Source organism: Aethalodelphis obliquidens, unplaced genomic scaffold (genome assembly GCF_003676395.1).
Source record: "Aethalodelphis obliquidens isolate GAN/ISIS:26980383/991018 unplaced genomic scaffold, ASM367639v1 scaffold35, whole genome shotgun sequence".
NCBI classification, from domain to species: Eukaryota; Metazoa; Chordata; class Mammalia; order Artiodactyla; family Delphinidae; genus Aethalodelphis; species Aethalodelphis obliquidens.
The window spans coordinates 11602847-11624526 of record NW_020837979.1 but is presented as its reverse complement, the minus strand read 5'-3'; the positions used below and the strand labels follow the sequence as shown (position 1 = coordinate 11624526).

The window sequence follows — 21680 nt, the reverse complement described above, 5'->3', positions numbered from 1 at the left end:
TTGCAATAAACTTGATGTCATGCTATTTATTTCTAAGGCAGGAAGTGGAATATTTGTGGAAATTCCTTTGCAAGAAGAAATGATGACCTTTAAACTTTCATCGAAAGAAAAGGAAGTATATGCTCTAATAAGATTCCCTCGGTCGATACTATCCAGCAGGGCTAAGAATCTCTTGCCTTTGGAGTGACCTCAGCAGAACAACTGAGAGACAGCTGGGCAGTGGCTCCACGGTTCCTAGGACATAAATCCCAGAGACCCTTCCTCCTCCCACCCACCCTCCAGTCACATGAGGCCTTGAATTTCATTTTCTAAGACTCGGAATGAAAAACACTCATCTATAAGAACTCCATACTCTCTACCTGAGCTTATTTCCCAAGCCTGTCCCTCCACACCCCCTTGCCCATCAGTCAGTTGGCGTCCCTGAATGAGGAAGGAACTTTCTGCCTGGTCACCAAAAAGTCCTCCTTGGCCTTCAGGCTGCTCCTCATCAGCTGAGTTCCCACCAGGCCGGGCCTCTTAAAACCTCTCCCTGAGACTTCCCTTGCAGTCCAGTGGTTAAGACTCTGCCTTTCCACTGCAGGGGGCACAGGTTCGATCCCTTGTCAGGGAACTAAGATCTTGATCTTGCATGCCTCACGGTATGGCTGAGAAAAAAAAACTCTTCCGGGCTTCAGGCCCTGGAATCCCTATACTCAGAGGCTTATCTTAACTCCCCTCCCCTTCTCCCTCCCCTTTTCCTGGCAGGAAGATCCATCCTTAACTGCCTCCATTGACCTTCACACCATCCCAAATTGAGCTGCAGCATCTCTTCTATCCTCGCAAGACGTCGCCCTCACCCGTGGGCTGGCACATTCTCCTCCTGAGAAGTTTCCACAAAGTAGCTGCTGAAGTAAAAGGAGAAAAGGAGGGATAAAGGGAGAAAGGCAGGAGGGAAGGAGGAGAAATGACTTTTTACTTAGTACCAAATGTAACCAATATATCAGGCAGTCTGAACTTCACGAATGACAAACAAGAAATGACTTTGTTTTCAGTTTATTTTTGTACATGGTGTTAGAGAATGTTCTAATTTCATTCTTTTACATGTAGCTGTCCAGTTTTTCCAGCTGCACTTATTGAAGAGACTTGTCTTTTCTCCGTTGTATATTCTTGCCTCCTTTGTCATAGATTAATTGACCATAAGTGCATGGGTTTATTTCTGGGCTTTCTATCCTGTTCCATTGATCTATATGTCTGTTTTTGTGCCAGTACCATAATGTTTTGACTACTGTAGCTTTGTAGTATAGTCTGAAGTCAGGGAGCCTGATTCCTCCAGCTCCGTTTTTCTTTCTCAAGTTTGCTTTGGCTATTCAGGGTCTTTTGTGTTTCCATACAAATTGTGAAATTATTTGTTCTAGTTCTGTGAAAAATGCCATTGGTAATTTGATAGGGATTGTAGTGAATCTGTAGATTGCCTTGGGTTGTAGGGTCATTTTAACAACATTGATTCTTCTAATCCAAGAATGCAGTATAGCTTTCCATCTGTTTTCCTCCAGCAACTGCTTCACACATGCTCTATCATATCCTTCTGATCCCTCCAGCCAGTGCAGAACTTTCTGTTGAATAACCTTCATATCTGAACAGTCTCAGGTTCCAGATAAAGAGGGCAGATATGAACTCTTTCACTAATTCTGTTCCTTTTCCCAAACCCTACTAAAATAACATTAAAGGGATCTTTAAAGGCACAAACCCACAAGGATGGAGAGAACAGGAAAGGAACCAGCAATAGTGGAAGGAGATGAAGATCAGGCAGCTCCCTGGCATGCACTTTGCTGAGTGCACATTCACAACAGAGATGCAAGAGGTCTTAGCCTCACATAGGAGTTTTTCAAGGAACAAAATTTTTTTGAAAGCTGGAAAGCAATAGTTGGACAAGTGGAAGTTGATCTTAAGTGAGCAGTGGAAAAACTCAGAACCAGCCAACATTTAGTATCTCTGAGAGAGGGATTAGGGGGTAAAATATGGAAGACTGCTTGAAAGCCAATAGAGCAAAGAAAAAGTACATCTTGTGCCATTCCATTTTCATAAAACTCTAGAAAATGTAAACTAATCTACAGTGACAGAAAACAGATCAGTGATTGCTGGGAATGAAGGAGGGGAAGAGAAGGAATTACAAAGAGGCTTGAGGGAACTTAGGAGGTGAGGAATACATTCGCTATCTTGATTGTGGTGATGGTTTCACAGAGGTATGTCAAAACATATAAAGAGAACAATTTAAACGTGCAATTTATTATATGTCGGTTTTACCTTAGTAAAGTTGTTTGTTAGAAGTACTGACAGGGCTGTGAGGAAATTCTCATTTGTTGCTGACTGGTTCAGTGTTTTTGAAGAATAACATGATAGTAATTTAACATCTGGATAATAATTAAAATGACATTAACAGGGAAAAAATAAATAATTATATCCACAGATGACTTTTCCCATGTTAACAGAAGACAACAAGAAGATAAGAAGACTCTGTAAAGGGTGTAAAATAAAGGGTCTTTGAACTAGGGAATACCAGGTATATTTGAAGGTGGGAGAAGTATCACAAACAGAGTAATTAATGACAGCATGCAACATGATTCTGAGAATCCCCGCCCTTCCCCCACACATACCACTTGCAGAAGGCTGATGGCCAGGCCTTTACCCTTTAGGCAGGAGACTAAAAGAGGCTTCTCTGGGGAATCAAGCCAATACTGATACTAGGGCTTGTTCAACCCAATGGCCCTGCCAGGGCATCAAAGGACGACACTCACAGTCAACAAGCCTTACCCATACTCTCAGAGTTTCCAATCAGCTTTTGAGCACCCACTTTTGCACATAAGCAGAAAATCCAGGATTACTAGACATCCGCAGGAACTTTCTAGCAAGGTGGGTATAAAAACAAACCAACTGAAAAAAAAGCAGAGGGAAAAGAAGAGACTATGCAAAGAGAATGAAACTTTAAAAGCAACAACAACAAAAACTATTATGAATGTCCTCAAAATAATAAGATAGTAGGATCATGAAACAGGAGGAAGATACCATGGGGGAACGAGAGAAGGGCTGGGGGAAAATATTCAGAGAAAAAGAAAATATGGTAAGAGAAATGAAAATAATTAAGAAGTTGGGAGATTAAGTTAAACAAATCTCCCAGGAAGTAAAGCAAAAGACTAAAGACTTAGAAATAGAACAGAATCAATAAGAATATTAGAGGGCAGATCCAGGAGACTCAGAAGCTAAAACTAGAGGTTCCAGAGGAAAAGACAAGAGGAAAAATCAGAGCGGAAAGGCACTTACTCAAATAATTAATAAAGTTTTCAGAACTTAAAGGACAGGAGTTTCCAGATGGACATGGCCCATTGAGTGTCTAGCATAATGAATGAAAAAAGGTCCACAGCATAAAATTTCAAGACACTGGGGATGAAGACATAATCCTACAATATTCCAGACAGAAAACCACAGCCACGTGGAAATAAAGGGCATTTGAATGGTATCGGACTTCAAGCAGCAATATTGAAAGCTAGAAGAAAAGGGAGAAATGCCTTCAAAATCACAAGGGAGAATTAATTCCATCCAACCCAGAATTCTATATCCAGCCAAACTATCAACCAAATGTCAAGGTAGAATAAAGACTTTCTCAGACATGTAGGTTCCTAAAAATATTTTTACTTCTTTGGCATCTTTTCCCAAGAAGCCACTAAAGGGAGTAAACCAAGATAGAAGAATACATGGGAAACAAGGAAAGGGTGGCTCCAGTGCAGGAGTAAGGTGTAGGGAATCCTGATGGTGAAGGAGATCTCAGGATGAAGCTGTATGCAGCAGTAAAGAGAGCCACCAGTCCAAGGTAGAGCAGGTCAGAAAACCTAGGAAATATTCTTTTTCTAAGATAAAAGAAACTGCCTAATACATCTGAATGTCTTAAAATTTAAACGATTACTGGAAATTTAGAGTTTGATTAATAATCATCAGAGGTGGATTTACTGTGAAGCTAATCAAGCTTAAATCTCAAGACCCTTCATTTACAAGGTCCCTTGCAAAGTCTGTGCTTAGTTTGTATTTGTAATTTTTTTTAATAAATTTCTTTATTTTTGGCTGCGTTTGGTCTTCATTGCCATGTGCAGGGCTTTCTCTAGTTGCGGCGAGCAGAGGTTACTCTTTGTTGAGGTGGCTTCTCTCGTCACGGAGCACGGGCTCAAGGTCCGCGGGCTTCAGTAGTCGTGGCACATGGGCTCAGTAGTTGTGGCTCGCGGGCTTAGTTGTTCCACTGCATGTGGGATCTTCCCGGACCAGGGCTCAAACCCCTGTCCCCTGCATTGGCAGGCAGATTCTTAACCACTGCACCACCAGGGAAGCCCTGTATTTGTAATTTTTATTTGTTTTCTTAAAGAGGGCTGCCAATAGAAACTATATCCAGCCCCAGTGATAAGTACATAAAAACTAAGCAAATGAAAAAAAGACAGTTATTAACTCAAGGGAAAACAACATGTTGAACTGGAAAGGAAGAGTTTACTAATTGGCTTAGGTCTGAATAGCACTGACATATTCATAATAATATAAACTCTTATTATTAATCTAAGAAAATTAAGATATAACTGTATTAGGAGGACTGAGAAGTAGGTGAAGTGGATGGTTGGGACAGGACAGAGAACTGAAATTCTCATTCTCCAAAGTGGGAAGATCATCGTTAATGCCTAAAACTTAAAGTTCAGGAAAAAGTAAAGCAAGTGTCTCATTAAAAATAAGAATTAAGGGCTTCCCTGGTGGCGCAGTGGTTGAGAATCCGCCTGCCGATGCAGGGGACACGGGTTCGTGCCCCGGTCCGGGAAGATCCCACATGCCGTGGAGCAGCTGGGTCCGTGACCCATGGCTGCTGAGCCTGTGCGTCCGGAGCCTGTGCTCCGCAACGGGAGAGGCCACAACAGTGAGAGGCCCGCGTACCACAAAAAAAAAAAAAAAAAAAAAAAATAAGAATTAAGTACGAAATGATAGAGATGGGAGAAGAAGAACCTGCTATATTTAATATATTTTATATTTATATTGATTAATATACATTTATATCTATTAATAATAATATATTAGTATTTAACAAATCTTCTAGAACTATTTGACTCTTTACATGTAGAACTTTTAAAAACAAACACAAAAAACAATAAAGCTGTACTTTTTTTTTTTCTTTACTGGCTTACGTCAAAGATTCTCTATTTTTTTCTTTTTTTTGGCCATGCCACATGGCATGTACTATGTTTTAAAACTAGATTTAAAAAGGAGAAGAAAAAGTCTAATCAGTCTCATTTCAGTAATTAAAACTCCCTTCCATAACACAACATTGTAAATCAACTATACTTCAATTAAAAAAAATTTTTTTTTAGATTCCCTTCCAGGTTAGTCCACCAATCTAAGTCAGAACTTCAAACTTGCCTTCAAAATCAAAACGTCAGTCTCACATGTGACCAGTACACCAATTCCTTACTCTGAAAGGGGCAAAGAGAAAGTAATTAAACGTTAGCCTGCCTCTGTGTGTGTGTGTGTGTGTGTGTGTGTGTGTGTGTGAAGCAAATGTGACAAAACATTGAGGACTGTTGCTTTAGGACGATGAGTGTGGAGATGTTCATTGTGCTATTGTTTAAACTTGTCTGAATGTTTGAAATTTTCCATGGTGAGAATTGAGGGGGAGGAAGGAAGATTACCAATCCCACAACTAATTCAAAGTTTCTCAACCTGGCCTGTGGCTCTGGGAAGGGGGGCGTGTATCTTCCTTCACTCTTTCCTCCTTCCCCCCCTCCAGTGTCCAAACTTCCTCCCTGATTTGGAGCCTAGGAAGAAGTAGTGGCAGTAGGGAAAGTCTTCCATGTCTGGGGTTTGCCAGCCAGACGGAGTCTGCCCTGAGTGGTGGGTGTGCTCGGCGGAGGCCTAGGTCAAGCCAGTAGTTGGATACAACTGGTGCAGGCAGGTCAGATGAGCGGGTTTGGCAAGCAGCAGGAAGTCACTCATTGGCATGAGCTGACTTGAATGCGGGGGCAATCTAATCAGAGGAATCTGCCCGTGAGGAAATCGTGGCATCCTTCTTTCGTAGATGCCTCGCTCAGGCACAGGAAATCACGGGGAAGGGGCTTGGAGGCAGTATTTCATCAGATGCTCCGTGAGACATGGCTATACCCAGGACACAGAGGCAGTGGGTAGGGACGTGATCTTCCCTCTTCTGCACTGATGCAGAAAAGCCTTTGTGCCTGTACACACACGGGTCCTCAGAGGACAGCCGCTCCTGGAGAGACGGGCCTCTGGCGTAGACATCACGTCTCTGCTGGTCCCTGGCAGCAGGGCCAGTGCAATGCCCTCAGGAAGCATCGCAAGCCGCTCCCAACAACAGCAGGGGTAGTGCCACGTGGGGACTGTCGCTGCCAGGCTGATTTACATGTGAGATAGCGACAAAGCTATCTCTGAATCTAAGATAAGCTGGGTGAGACTGAGTTCTTGGCCAGAAGAAAACAGGAGCCAGGGAAACTGCAATTATGTTTTTGCAGTTTCTTTTTTTTAATTTTTATTGGAGTAGAGTTGATTTACATGTTGTGTTAGCTTCAGGTGTACAGCAAAGTGAATCAGTTATACATATACATATGTCCACTTCCTTTTTTAGATTCTTTTCCCATATAGGCCATTACAGAGTATTGAGTAGAGTTCCCTGTGCTATACCGTAGGTCCTTATTTGTTTTTGCAGTTTCTTTACGCCCGCACAATTGTGAGGCCCAAAGCGTCTTTGTTTTGTTTTTCTGTTTAGTCTTTTAACAGACTTATTGAGATGCAACTTACAGTTTAAAAAATGCACGCACTGAAAGCATACAGTTTGATAGTTTTGACAAAGGCATACATCGGTGAAACTTTCCCCACAATCAAGATAATGAACATTTCCATTACCCCCAAAAGTTTCCTCATGCCCCTGTGTAACCCTCTCTCCCCCGACCAGCAGCCCCCAACACCAGACAACTACCGATGCTTGCTGTCCCATTAGTCAGTTTGCATTTTCTAGAATTTTCTATAAATGAAATCATATGATATGTTCTCTTTCATGTTTGGCTTCTTTCAGAATAATTGTTCTGAGATTCCGCCACATTGATGTGTGTATCATTAGTTTATTCCTTTTTGTGGCTGAGCGGTTTTCCACTGTGTGGAAGTACCATAGTTTGTTTATCCAATCACTTGCTCGTGATGTTGAGTTGTTTCCATTTTTAGTAATGACAAGTAAAGCTGCTATAAATATTCCTGTATGTGTATTTGTATAAACATATGTTTTCATTTCCCTTGGGTAAATAAAAACCGAAGAGTGGAAGGTCTGAGTCATATGGTAGATATATGTGTAAAGTTTTAAGAAACTGTCAACTTGTTTCCCAAAGTGGTTGTACCATTTTTCATTCTCATGAAGGTTCTATTCTTCGACATCCTCATCAACACTTGATATGGTCAGTCTTTTTCATTTCAGACATTCTTGTAGGTGTGCAATGAGACCTAAAGAGTCTGGAGTTCCACTGGTATCTTCTTTGGCACCAAGAACAATGCCAGGCCTAGAGGAAATACTAGTTGCTTGATTGATCAGTTTTTTTCAGTAAATGGAATCAGTTACAAACTGGTAGGCCTACGGGTTAAACTGTTCCTAATCAAAGGCACAGACACAGAGACAGTGAGGTATAGAAGGCAAAGCAAGGGATTGGTAAGGAGATGACTTGGGCTCTAGTCCTGGCCCATCATCTAGTAAAGTATTAGTTAAGTAGCCATTAGTTAAGTAGTAGTATTAGTTAAGTAAAGTATTAGTTAAGTAGTCACTCAACTTCCCAGGGGTTCAATTTTCTTATCTGTAAAATGGGAAACATTAGGATAACTGATTTGCAAAAGTTTACGGGTGGTCAAAATTATGTATATCAGTGAAGAAGTCTTTTCTATATAATAGAAATTTCATTTTTATGAGGGATGCAAATTTCCAAATATTTTAAGGACTACATCAGATGCAAAAGAAGAGAACTTGAATATTTTTGAGTCTTTATTTTTTACCTGGAAATTCACCTTTTGTTTGATTTCCACAACTACCTTACAAGGAGAGCTACCCCATTTCAGATGCTAGAAAACACCAATCTGTCAGACTCCAAAGCCCAGGTTCTTCTTCTGCAATGAGAAATGAAGCAACTAGTTCCCTACAGATGCATTCATCACTCAGGAACCCTGTGTATGTGCACTCTGTCCCCCAAACTGAATAGAGTTGCAGTTTCATAATAATCCCCTCAGTCATCCTCAACCCGATCCTTAACACAAATGGTTTAATCAGGCCTAGAAACAAAGTTGCTGAGGATTTAAAAGAAGAAGAATGTGTTACAAATGAACTTATATACAAAACAGAAATAGAACCACTGACATAGAAAACAAACTTATGGTTAGCAAAGGCGAAAGGGGGAAGGAGGGATAAATCAGGCGTTTGGGATTAACATATATACACTACTATATATAAAATAGGTAAACAACAAGGACCTGCTGTACAGCAGAGGGAATTATACTCAATATTTTATAATAACCTATAAGGGAAAAGACTGAAAAAGAATATATATATATATATATATATATATATATATATATATATGTATATATAACTGAACCACTTTGCTGTACACCTGAAACTAACACAACATTGTAAATCAACTATACTTCAATAAAAATAAAAAATTTTAATTAAAAAAATTTTAATTAAAAAAGAAAAGAAGAAGAATGTGTTTCACCTCTTCTCTACTGGAGAGAGCAGAGCATGAGAAGCAGAAAGGTCAGCCCACACTGTCCTTCACATCTCGAGGATTCAGGGGTCAACCATATTTCAGGAGGGCCATGGACAAGCTGAGTCTTCACTGAGGAGAACAACCAACTCAATGAGGGGTCTGAGAGACAAGCTCTGTGAAAAGCAGTTAGAGAAGATTCGGGGGCACATGATCGATGTCATCACCTTCCTCAAGATCTCTGCTGTGGTGTCATAACTTCCGTGCATCTTTGTCGATATACGTTGGATCAACAGAAGGGACTCACAGAGGTGCTTACAGTCTTTGGTTCACCAAAAGGGAGAGCATTCTAATAGCAGAGCTGTCCAGCTGCAGAGTGGGCTCCTTCACAAAGCTACAGGTACCCCATTTCTTGAATCACTCTCATCTCTGCAGGAAATGCAGCTGAAGGTACTTACTGCCACCCTGAGGAAGAGTCGGACTAGGAAAACAGTTCCAAAATTCTAAGAAGTAGAAGGTATGGTCACATACTTGGAGTTTTCTAAGGTCTTTGTTTAATGAAACTGAAAAGTTGAGACAGGACATGCCAAATTAGACATTAATAGAGATTGCATTAAGACAACACAAGTAGGGACTTCCCTGGTGGCTCAGTGGTTAAGAATCTGCCTGCAAATGCAGGGGACACAGGTTCGATGCTTAGTCCGGGAAGATCCCACATGCCACGGAGCAACTAAGCCCGTGTGCCACAACTACTGAGCCTGCACTCTAAAGCCCGCGAGCCACAACTACTGAGCCCGCGTGCCACAACTACTGAAGCCCACGCGCCTAGAGCCTGTGCTCCACAACAAGAGAAGCCACTGCAATAAGCAGCCCGCCCACCACAACGAAGAGTAGCCCCCGCTCTCTGCAACTAGAGAAAGACCACACGCAGCAACGAAGACCCAGTGCAGCCATAAATAAATAAATAAATTTATATATTAAAAAAAAAGTCAACACAAGTAGATGACAATGAAGTAATGAGTTCTAGGGTCTGGCTCAATTACAGTGGTAAAGGCTGAGTAGGAAGACTTCCCAGAATATTAAGTGATGCTGAGCATGGGGCCAACTCAGCTGGAGAGCAACACACTGGAAGGACTTTTATACAGGGGTCTACTACCCCAAAATCCACCAAGGTGTCCAACAAGAAGAGGCGTACCTACCCTCTTCAAAGAGCCCAGAAAAGTCCCAAGAACTGAAGGCCAGAGGAAGATCTCTTTGAAAAATTTTCATAAGCTAGCTGGGAAGACTTCTTTTTAATATTTTAAATCTTTTAAACATTTTTTAAATGTTTTTCTTATTATAACAAAAGTAATATAGGTTTGTTGCAGAAATTTTTCAAATAAATAAAAGCGCAAAGAAGAAAATTTAAAACATCTGTGATTCAAAATGCAAAATATTCCTGTTGTCGACATACTGGTATATATCCAGCCAGTCTTTTTGTTTTTATAAAACAGACTCATAAATACTGCTCAGTAACTGAAATACAGGGCAAAAGGAAAAAAACATATTTGCTTCATCCGTGTCAATGAGTTTACTATTTTATGAAGAGGTTTTAAAAGCTAACAGTAAAAAATCGAAATGGTAAAAATCATTAACAGAAAATTAATGACATTTTTAAAGTGAAAATAGCATTGGTGAAAGTATGGGAAAATGGGCACTTTCATACAATGCTAGTGGCAGTGTATATGGACACAACCTTTCTGGAGGGCAATCTGGTGATAGAGTCCATAAACTTCTGGACACTGAATTCCACTTTCAGAAATTTAGCCAGAGGAAAATTTATCCTATGGAAATGTATTCCCCAGATTATATAAGTATTTGCCTTTATTTTCTTCTCATAATTTTATGATTTCTTTTTTTTAATGTTTAAGCCTTTCATTTATTTGGAATTGAATTTGGCATGAGGAAAAAAATGCAACCTTTTCATTTTTTATTTTCCAATGGATTATCAGTTCCCAATGCACCATTTATTAATTAATCCATGCTTTCCCCCTCTGCTTGTAAATACCGGAAGTTTGGCTTTGACATGTAATCCACTGCCGTTCGGGCTACACTTCAGGAAATGTTAGACTGAAAGTCAGAACATCCTGTCTCCTCCCTCAAACCTATGAGACAAATAATATGTCACTTCCTCTCTTTTTACTTTGGTTCTATGAATTCCTTCTTTCCAAATTCTGCAAGGAAAGGCCACTGGTTCCATTGTATAGAAATTCCCGGGGCTACAGACAAAGCAGAACTTAACTAAAATGGGGAAATCTGGGAAACGCTATTGGTTCAACCTACCCTAAGCTGTTACTCAAACTGTCTAAAGCCTAAATCATCATCTTCCTTCCCAAACCATTTCCTCCTCAAGACTTCTCCATTTCTATTGTCCAGACTCAAGATCTTGATGTCACCCTAGAGTCCTCTTTCTTCTCTCTCACACACCCAGGACCCAGCACATCAGTTCCTCCTTCCCCACTCGGGCCTCTCAGATCCGCCCCTTCATCTGGTCCCATCACGGCTTCTCTCAGCCCACGCCTTGCTCACCTTTCACCTTTCGTCTCCCTGCCTCACTCATTTCCTGTTCTAATCACTGTCAAAATGTGCTCCATCACAGCATCGCTCTGCTCCAAACGCTCCAGGGCTTCCTCCTTGCTCATAAACGACAGTCCAGATATCATATTGTTGCAGCAAAACCAGAAATGAGATTTTTCTGATAAACAAGGAAAAAATGAACAGGCTGGGGAAACAACATAAACAGGCCTGAAAGAGTTAAGCAATCTTGGTTATTCTTTAGCTGTTACTACTAACAAACACTTGTAGCTAGACTTATCCTTCACAAAGCTGATTACCTTCTGACTCCATACAAATTACCCTTTGCACCTGGCATATCTTCTCCCCGTGCATTCCCTTGTAGCATTCTTCATTTCAGAAAGAAGGTCACAGGCCAATAACACCAGACCAGATAACTTCAAGGATGCCAGCTTTGGCCATAAATTTGCAGAAGAAAAGAAATGCAAGACCTTCACCAAATTGATCCTTATCATATACCCCAGACTACAAGCCCCACCTATAAAATCTTCTCCGATTCCCAAAGGAGGGTGGCACAGTTATTGAGGCATTAGCATACTGTGTCTTCCCTTTGCCTGGCAAAGAAAATAAAAAGCCTCTCTATTTCTTATCTTCCAATTCTCTGTCTCGGTGTTTTTATTTGGCATCAGTGCACAGGGAGCCAGATTTGGCAACAATATCAATACTCAGCGATGCCCGCTGCAATTTGGGAATCCCACCCACCTCCTCAATCTTTTCTCCTTCCTCTGACACGAGCTCTCTGTCTATCTCGTAAATATTTCGTTATTTCTCTCCTCTTTTACCTCCAGTCTCAACTGGATTTAGGGATCTTTATTCAAGTATTGAATAAAGTATGACAGTGCCCACTGTTAATTTCTAAAATTTTAAATTACACTGCACCTTAATGCCCATGTATTTACTTTTCTCAGTGGGTCAGTAGCCCTCACAAAAGCACAGTTCTCAGTCCCAACGTAAGGCCTTGCCTTTTCCAAGCTCTTCTTTTAAGAGACATAAATGTCTGCAAGTTGCACCATATTCAGTCCCGGAAATTTTGCATCGACGATTTTATCAGACCACTTCCCTCCAAGCCAAGAAAGAGCTGGGATCAGAATAGGGCACTGGGTGACTGAAATGAAAGGGCTGAAATAGGTCAGAACAAGCTGGAAGGAGCGGTAACACCAAAGGTGAGCTGGCAATGGTTTTGGCTGCACTGGGACCTGTATCCTCACGTGGATGGACCAGAGCCGGCAGCTCCCTTGCCTCCCAGGACCCCACACTCTCCATGCTTCCCCTACTTCCCTGGCTTCCCAGTTGCCTTTACCTGCCCCTTCCTGGGCACCTGCCCTCTAACCAGTCGGTTTGCCTACCGGGCCCTCTCACCCGCTCTCAAGCCTTCCACTGCTAAGGATTCCACAACACCAGCTCCAGCCCACTGTCTCTTCTGAGCTCTAAACGTATGCCTGCAACTCCCGCCTCATAAGCTCCTCCCACCCCACAGCCTCTTGTCCAAGTCTGCCACCATTTCTCTCAGAATGTGGTACCTTGGTATTCCTCGCTGCTCCTTCCAGAATATGGATAACTCAAATACATCAGCCATCCAAGTGGGCAGTTTTCTTAGGGCCGTCTATCTTCTTCACACCCCACGTCTAACCAATAAGCAAGTCGTGTAGATGCTGCCTTCTAATAACTCCAGTACATCATTTTCTCTCCACCTCCACTGCCACCACCCAAGTCCGAGCCATCCTCATCTCTCACTGGGAGGATTCAACAGGCTTCTCCCCTCATTTGCTTTCTCCCCTTTAAAAACACAAACCTGATCTTTTAAAAACACAAACCTGACTTTACCTGCTTAAAAATATCTCAAAATGCCTTCAGAATAAATCCAATGTCCTTAGTATGTTTACAAGGTTGTCAGTGACCTGGCCCTGTCTACTCCTTCACCCTGAACTCGTGCCACTTTGCCCCTCACTCTTTTGGCTTCTGCCAAACTGGCTCTTTTCCAGTTTCTCTAATACACAACAGTCCTTCTAGATTCGGGGTCTCCACGCATGCTGTTCTCATTGCCCGAGACATGAATCTCTTTCCATACGTCTACCTGCACCTTCATCTGGCTAAACCCTCCCCTTCCTATCCATTAGGTTGCTTTCTCAGAGAGACTTTCCGTGACTTTTCAGAATAGATTAGGTTCTCCCCTCCCACTGCATATATTGGTATCTCCATACAACCCTTTTCTTAATAACCGTGATCATCTGTGCAAGCTATGGCTTCCCTGCTAGCAGAGATGCTCCGTGAGATTCAGAACAGTGTTTCTTTTCATCATGCCTCATTCCTCAGCTCCAAACACGTTCCTGGACCAAAGATCTCCATCTTCTATGCCTGAATGAAAGAACTGATAACTTTAATAAGTATTCCAGTCTACTATGCTCACTATAGACAAGCTTGCATTCCACTTTAAATTCCTTTGACTGTAACCTGATTTTTGGCTAGCCATATTTGACATTCCCTGCAGCAAATCTATGCTTTCCATTCTGCATCACGGAGAGACCGGGACTAGTAAGAAAAAGGTCTAAAATTCCATGGATGGAGGAAGGCGGATAGATCCCAAAGAAGGGGCAGCCTGAGCAAATGTGGAGAGATGGGAGAGCATTGGACATTTGGAAAGAAGGGAAAGGAAACTGACACTAAACTGAACACTCTTACAAATACAACCTCATTTAATCTTTCTAAAATCCTGCGAAGGAAGAATTACTAGCCCAGTTTTACAAATGAGGCAACCAAAGTTCTAAAAGTTAAGGAAATTGCCCAGGGCCACACGGTAGGAGAGACAGACATGAAATGTTACTCCTTATGCTTTCACCCAGCCTATTTCCTCAGCCTGGACTATCCATTCTCCACTATCTAAATCTAATTCTTCAAGACACGGCTAAAATGCAGCCTTCGGGAAGCTTCCTTAATTCTTGGTGTTAGCTTCAGTCACTCCCTTCCCTTCCGTCTGTTTCTGTCTCTACTACAGCACTTCTTTTATTCTGCTCGTGCTATTGTCTTCTACACGGGTCTTGCCCACAAGTTCCAAGCCTGTTAAGGGCCAGTGGCTCTCTTTGCCACCTCTTTCCCATGGCTTCCAGTACAATGCCTTACACATGATGGAACCATGAAGAAGGTTGTCAAGAGGGCTCCAGGAAGGCTTCACGGAAGTAGGCTCTATAGGATCACCTTTTCCCCGCTGCCTCCAAGCCCTTCTCCTGAGTCCAGGCTCTCTTAGGCTTCTCCAGGGAAGCCACAGTGCTTTGAGCAACCCTGCAGGGAATATAATGGCCTACTTGGGGACAGCACTGGATGGAAGACCTCCTGGATGGAAGAGTCCAGAAAAGGGGAAATTAAGATCATATTTTTTCCTTGGATATTCCTTTTTTTACCAAAATACTCCAACACTTGTCCAGCCTTTCAGGCTCAGAAGCCTAAACTTCCTTTTCTTGAGGGTCATCGAGGGCTCAGATGGTCCTCCACGTATATCAAGCTTTCTAGAAAACAAGCCTGAGTCAGCATCACTTAACAGATGGAGTAAAATTGTCATTTCCTTCTAATTTATCAGCAACTGTTATATATTTCTGTATTAGAAAAGGAACTTTTTTCTATATGCACTCAGAGTGATAAATCCAATTTGCCATTGAAGTAATGAAAAAGCAGGTATGTCTTTGTGATTCAGCTGTATGTGTGACTGAGAAAGATTCTACAAAGGAGAGTGAGGGGACTTCCCTGGTGGCGCAGTGGTTGAGAATCTGCCTGCTAATGCAGGGGACACGTGTTCAAGCCCTGGTCTGGGAGGATCCCACATGCTGCGGAGCAACTAGGCCCGTGAGCCACAACTACTGAGCCTGCGCATCTGGAGCCTGTGCTCCGCAACAAGAGAGGCCGCAACAGTGAGAGGCCCGCGCACCTCGATGAAGAGTGGCCCCCGCTTGCCCCAGGTAGAGAAAGCACAGAAACGAAGATGCAACACAGCAAAAATAAATAAATTAGTTAATAAACTCCTACCCCCAATATCAAAAAATAAATAAAAGAGAATCTGCCTACCATTGCAGAGGACATGGGTTCAATCCCTGGTCCAGGAAGATCCCACCTGCCTCAGAGCAACTAAGCCCGTGGGCCACAACTACTGAGCCTGAGCTCTAGAGCCCGTGAGCCAAAACTACTGAAGCCCACATGCTCTAGGGCCTGTGTGCTGCAACTACAGAGCCCGAGCGCTGCCACTACTGAAGCCCACGCACCTAGAGCCTGTGCTCCGCAACAAGAGAAGCCACTGCAATGAGAAGCCCGCACACCGCAATGAAGAGTAGCCCCTACTCGCTGCAACTAGAGAAAACCCGCACGCAGCAACAAACACCCAACGCAGCCAAAAATAAATAAATAAAAATAAATACATTTATTTTTTAAAAAAAGTTTTAAAAAGATAGTGAGGAATGAGTTCAGTGTGGGCTCTATGTAACCAAACATAACATTTCAAGAGCACAGAGCTGCCATGAGGCAGAACATGGTCATGTTCAGGGTAGTCATGAAATATGGAATGGACAGCCAGGGCTAGAAGCCTAGTAGTCATTCAGTACAACTTCCTCCCTTTATAGATAAGGAAGGTCCAGAGAATGTGTGGGAATTGCCAAAGGTCACGCAACTGGTTAGGGTCAGGGTCAGAGTCAGATCCAACTCTATTGCCTCTCCCACCACACTGTCTGCCACACCTGCCACTCCACACCCTGCCTGGGCCACATTTGCTCTAATCAGGGGCCCATCTTCTCCAGCAGCCAGGAGTTCATAACAAAGGGAGGGAGGAGAGAATCATGCACTGGGCATGGGACCTTTGCAATTGACCACCTGCATGCATAAGTCAGTCTCGCATCATATTAGATGCCCGTATTTTGTTTATAAAAAATGCTTTGAAAAATTGTAAAGTACCATATAAACGTTAGAGCTTGAATGTAATTATTATGTGCTTTGATTCTGGGCTGTTACTTCAACTTTATGATTGGCTATTTTGTTTTCACAGTTAATTGATCTTTATATCTGGAATTGAAACTTGGCCAACATGACCTTAGTGGAAAATTCATCTCCCAGAGGGTAAAGAATGTGACAAGAAGAATGCTAATCTAGACACACTTCTGTCCAAGAAGACATCGATTATGTGAAAGAGGAATTTTGAGAAAAAAAATGCGTGTCACTTTGGAGTTTGTGATAAAGGAAGGACAGTCATCCCCGGTAGTAGTCAGAATAGGTTAGGCTGTACCAGAGTAACACATAAACCCTGAAATCTCAGTAACTTAAACACGAATGCAGGTTGTTCTAGTCTCATACGTTTACAGCCACACCCCACAGCCACACCCTCGGGAACACACCACCTCTGAAGTTGCTGCGTCAGGGGAAGTTGGCAACGACAGAGGCACACACTGACCCTCGATTGCATCAGCCTAGAGGTGTAACATGTCACGTCTGACTTCCTGCTCACAGTGCATTGGCCAGACAAACCATGTGTCCCTGATCTAACTGCAAGGGAGATCAGGGCATGACGATAGACATTTACCAAGTAATCCCACCAATGAGTAGATGGATGTTCGATGAGCATGGTCTACCAAATATATGTTCCTTAGATTTCAAGAGAGCAAATATTGAAATGCTGGAGCATCTCATCTGTATCGAAACAAATGTATACATGCCTTGAGGAAAAAAAGACTGAAAGGAAATACACCAAAATAATAATAGTGAATACTTTTTTTGAATAATTATTCAATTGTTTGGGGATTTTATTTTCTTCTTCTCTCTTTTTTTTTTGTATTTTTTGTATTTCCCTAGCAATATTTAATCAACATGTTTTAGAACCCAAAAAAGTAATACAAGTGTTTTTTTTTTTTAATTGAGAAACAAGTTCAGGCCAGAGATAACTATGATTCCCATAAGGAAAAGAAAAGAAAATCTTTTAAGAATGCACTTCTAATTAGACATGAATTAGACAGTCTAATTAGACAGTCACAATTAGCCAGCAAGAAGAAAATGAGAGAGAAGCATAGACATGACTGTGCCACACAGGAAGCTTTCTGATGAACTATGATTTTTTTTAAGGTTTTAAAAATTTATTTATTCAGTTCATAAAAAGTTCCCCACCCTCCAAGTCTTCATCCATGGCATTTTCAGGACCACACCCTGTTCTGTAGCTTCTTTTACTGTCCAAATAGTATCACGTTTCTTGCTGGAGTCCAGGCAATTGAAAATAAACAGACTCACATCTGGGGAATCAACAGACCAACAGTGGCAAAACACAATACCATGAAACAGAAAAATAAAATGTTTGTTACAGGAGTGCATCTCACGAGTGTGGCTCACTGGCGGCGGCAGCTATGTGAGCATTTCTTTCTGCCTCGAGTTCAGAAACAATCTGGGCTATCTCAGGGTGACTGAATTTTCCTGCTGTGGACTTGTAGAAGTCCTGCAGTCTCCCAGGTTTGTTCTCAAGGTCTTCATATTCAGATGCCTGAAGAATCATTTCACATTGGTCCAGCTGCTTCACAGATTTAACTTCTGCCCTAGATTGGGTCTCATATTCTTTCCAAAGTTCATAGAGCTCTTTTCTGAGATCCTCTGGGAGTAGCTGGGTTAGCTGCTTCATAGCTTCCTCTTCTCGCCTATGTTTTTCTTCTTTGGGGATGTTATCTGCTGGTGCTATGTCCCCAGCAATGCATTCTGTCAAATCATGAACCAGGGCTAGGCGTACACATCGGTCTTTGTTAAGATGTTCATCTTTGGTCACCAGAGCCATAATTGCCATCCTATACATGTGACCTGATACACTCTCTGGCTTCTAGACATTTCTGTATGCCCAGCCAGTACATGGGACTCTCTTGAGCTGTCCCACCAGCCGCAGGAACTGCAACAGGTTCTGGGTCCCGTGGCCCGAGATGGGCGCAGCCATGTGGCTACCCAACCCAACAGTGAACTATGATTTTTAAAGTGTGTCTGTGAAAGAGAGAAAAAAGGACACAGAGCCAATGGAGAAGGCAAAGAGGGGGCACAGCTCTATTTACCACCATCTCAAGAGAAGAAAGAAAGAGAATTTAGAAACAATAAAAGCACATACATCAGGGAACAAACAAGCTTAGGGGAAGAAAGGGGATCACAGCTAAATGGGGATTTGCTGGCTGACCAGGAAACTGTCCCTTCCTCACCCTGTCAACTTGAATTTCTCCATCTGCTCCAAGCCACAGCCATCTCTATGCTCTCCAAGTTCCCAGAGCACTTGCCCAAAGTTTACCCAAAATTAAATGCGTAAAGACCTTAGTGGGGTCGACACAAGGCGCTGCCCGGCTGGCTCTTGCCTCCCTTCCCACCCTCATCTCACCACCTTCTTAACTCCCCTCAGCTCTGGGCTCCAGCCTCAATGCCCTGCTTTCATGTCATCATTTGACCCCCATGACTTTTTCTCTGCCTGGAACGTTCCCTCTTCCCTTCCCATTGAACTACCCACTCCCGATCTCAGACTAGCTCCTCTGTTCAATGCCCTCACAACACTTTTATCTCAGTTTGTACATATCTATTCATATAGGGGATTATTGATGAGCACTTTTGCTGTCAGCTTCCAGGAGAGCAGAGACCATAGCTGGTTTCGCTCACTGAATGGGGTTTCATTTTTTTAACTCCTTTTTTACTTACTAATGAGGAGCCATGGAGAGATTATATCTTCACCTTCCCTTTCTTTACTACAGAGCCAGTGTCACTAGGTAGTGGGATATTTTGAACTAGAAATCGAGAAACAGCGAGTTTTCATTTTTCATTCCCACTCTCATCATGAACTCTCCATGTGACCTCGGGACACTGACGCTCCCCCTCTCTGAGCCTACTTCCTCTTTTAGGAAGTGTTTAATCTACATAGTGTCTGAGGTGCATCCTTCTCCAACATATCATTCTAGGTCCTTCGAAAGACTAACAAGACAAAGCAGAAGAAATTAGAGATTAACAAGAGCAAAAGAAAGAAAGAGGTCACCCACTAAGAAAAAGAGAATCCCTCGTGGTTGACCGAGCCTCGACTCTGGAATCTGAATTCCATTTCGGCAACTTGGTAACCTTGCGATCTTAGACAGATTGCTGCATCTCCCTGGACCCAGGTTTCCTCTTCTATAAATGTGATAAGAATACCAACCTCACAGTTTTGATTATCTCCCTTCAATCAAGCACTCTGTCACCCTGTCACATCCAACTACATGCAACGATTTTAAAGTTGGTTCCCAAGAGGTTTACAGATGATTCCTGTCTTCGTGATACAATGACAAGAGCATCACCAAAGTCCCCATTCAGACTCCACCACGATCATGTACTCGATTACGCTGATCGCCTTCACCCCTTTCCTGTATTTCCAAAGAAAAAAAGTGAGATTTCATAGAAGAAGAGAGGAAAGCTATTTCAAACCATTTCTTTTTTATATTTTTATTTTTTTTTTTTACAAAGAACCTTGGAATCACTGAATGATAGGCTGTTTGAGGCAGGAAAGACCTTTAAGGACAATCCGTTTCAGCCCTGTCACTTGGCGTTGGTGGTGATAAGAGACTGGCACATCTATATGCAGTGGAAAGAGAAGCTTGGAGTTGGAATCAGAAACCCAAGTTCAAGTGCTGGTTCTGCCAGTTTGGTGACCATAGGTCACTTAACCTCTTCAAGGGTCCTCAGCTGTGAAAGGGCATGGTAATCACTGTCTCTCGTAGGTAAAGTGAGGAGCCAGTGAGACAGTGCGGGTGAGAGTTCTTTGTGAACTATGTAAAGCAGTTTTCAAGTGAAAAGCACCACCGTGACTGTTAGACCCACAGCCTCCAAGCTCATAAAGCGTATCCAATCACCTACCAAAATACTACATCCTCTCATCCTGCATACCTATAGCATTTTTTATTTACTTATCTTTTTTTTTGCGGTACGCGGGCCTCTCACTGTTGTGGCCTCTCCCGTTGCGGAGCACAGGCTCCGGACGCGCAGGCTCAGCGGCCATGGCTCACGGGCCCAGCCGCTCCGCGGCATGCGGGATCCTCCCGGACCGGGGCACGAACCCGCGTCCCCTGCATCGGCAGGTGGACTCTCAACCACTGCGCCACCAGGGAAGCCCTATAATTTTTTTTTTTAAGATTTAATTTTATTTATTTTTGGCTGCATTGGGTCTTTGTTGCTGCGTGCGGGCTTTCTGTAGTTGTGGCGAGCGGGGTCTACTCTTTGTTGCGGTGCGTGGGCTTCTCATTTGTGGTGGCTTCTCTTGTAGCAGAGCACGGACTCTAGGCACGCGGGCTCAGTGGTTGTGGCTCGCGGGCTCTAGAGCCCAGACTCAGTAATTGTGGCGCACGGGCTTAGTCGCCCAGCGGCATGTGGGATCTTCCCGCACCAGGGCTCGAACCTGTGTCCCCTGCATTGGCAGGCAGATTCTTAATCCCTGTGCCACCAGGGAAGCCCCAATACCTGTCTAATTTTGTGAATCATGAAAGAAAAATACTGACGCCCAGCAAAACCCCTGGCACAGAATAAGGGCACAATAACTTTTTTCTGAATGATTTAGATTAAAAGGACTAAAGAAGGATTTTTGAGGCCTCCCCAGAGTCAAGAAGTGGATACAGGAAACCACCCAAATTCCCAGTCACAGGACAACCCACAAACACACTTGGGGCTCCAGTATGTTCCTCTCTCTGTTTCCTAGAAAGAGATGGTGTGGTGTTGAGAATTACTTGCAAGTCAAGCTTTGTTCACACTCACAGAAAAGCACGTTCCCCAAAACAAAGCAAGGACTCCTCACTCTCTAAACCTCACCCACATTTTTGTTCTTCCTTTAAAAACCAGTTTCCAAAAAGGTCATGTCCAGGAAAAAGTTAAGTGAGACACAACCTGAGTTGATTGGCTAGAAAATCAGTTCAGACCCTCCTTGAGAAATTCAGCAACCACATTTGAGCAATTTTCTATGACAGAGATGTGACATGGGCCAGGATGGGTGTTGCCACTGATGGTGGAACCAAGGGTATTTTCCTGGATTACCAAAGAGGTGGTATGTATTCCTCCCAGAAACTGAACCCACCCTAGGTTTCAGTGGAGGCCTTCACCTGAAAATGTCCTCCCTGTTGAAGTTTCAAGTCATTATTTTCGTAAGAACTATATTATCTTCAGTGAACTAAGGCATTACAATGATGACTCTACAGGGTCCCAAGTGACAGAAGCCATCGTTAGCGCTGTTATTATTTTTGTTTAATTGCATCTCCATAGCAGCCCACGTTCACGATGTGCTTTGCAATTGTTTCTTAGTAATAGTCTTCACGAGATCCGTAGGAGGCAGAGGGG

The 21680-nt window shown here is 42.8% G+C and overlaps 1 pseudogene; it reads right to left on the bottom strand.

Moving 5' to 3' along the window:
- Positions 1-17436: 17436 nt before the first annotated feature.
- Positions 17437-18294, bottom strand: LOC113631966 (HD domain-containing protein 2 pseudogene; annotated as a pseudogene).
- Between the last annotated feature and the right edge of the window lie 3386 nt (positions 18295-21680).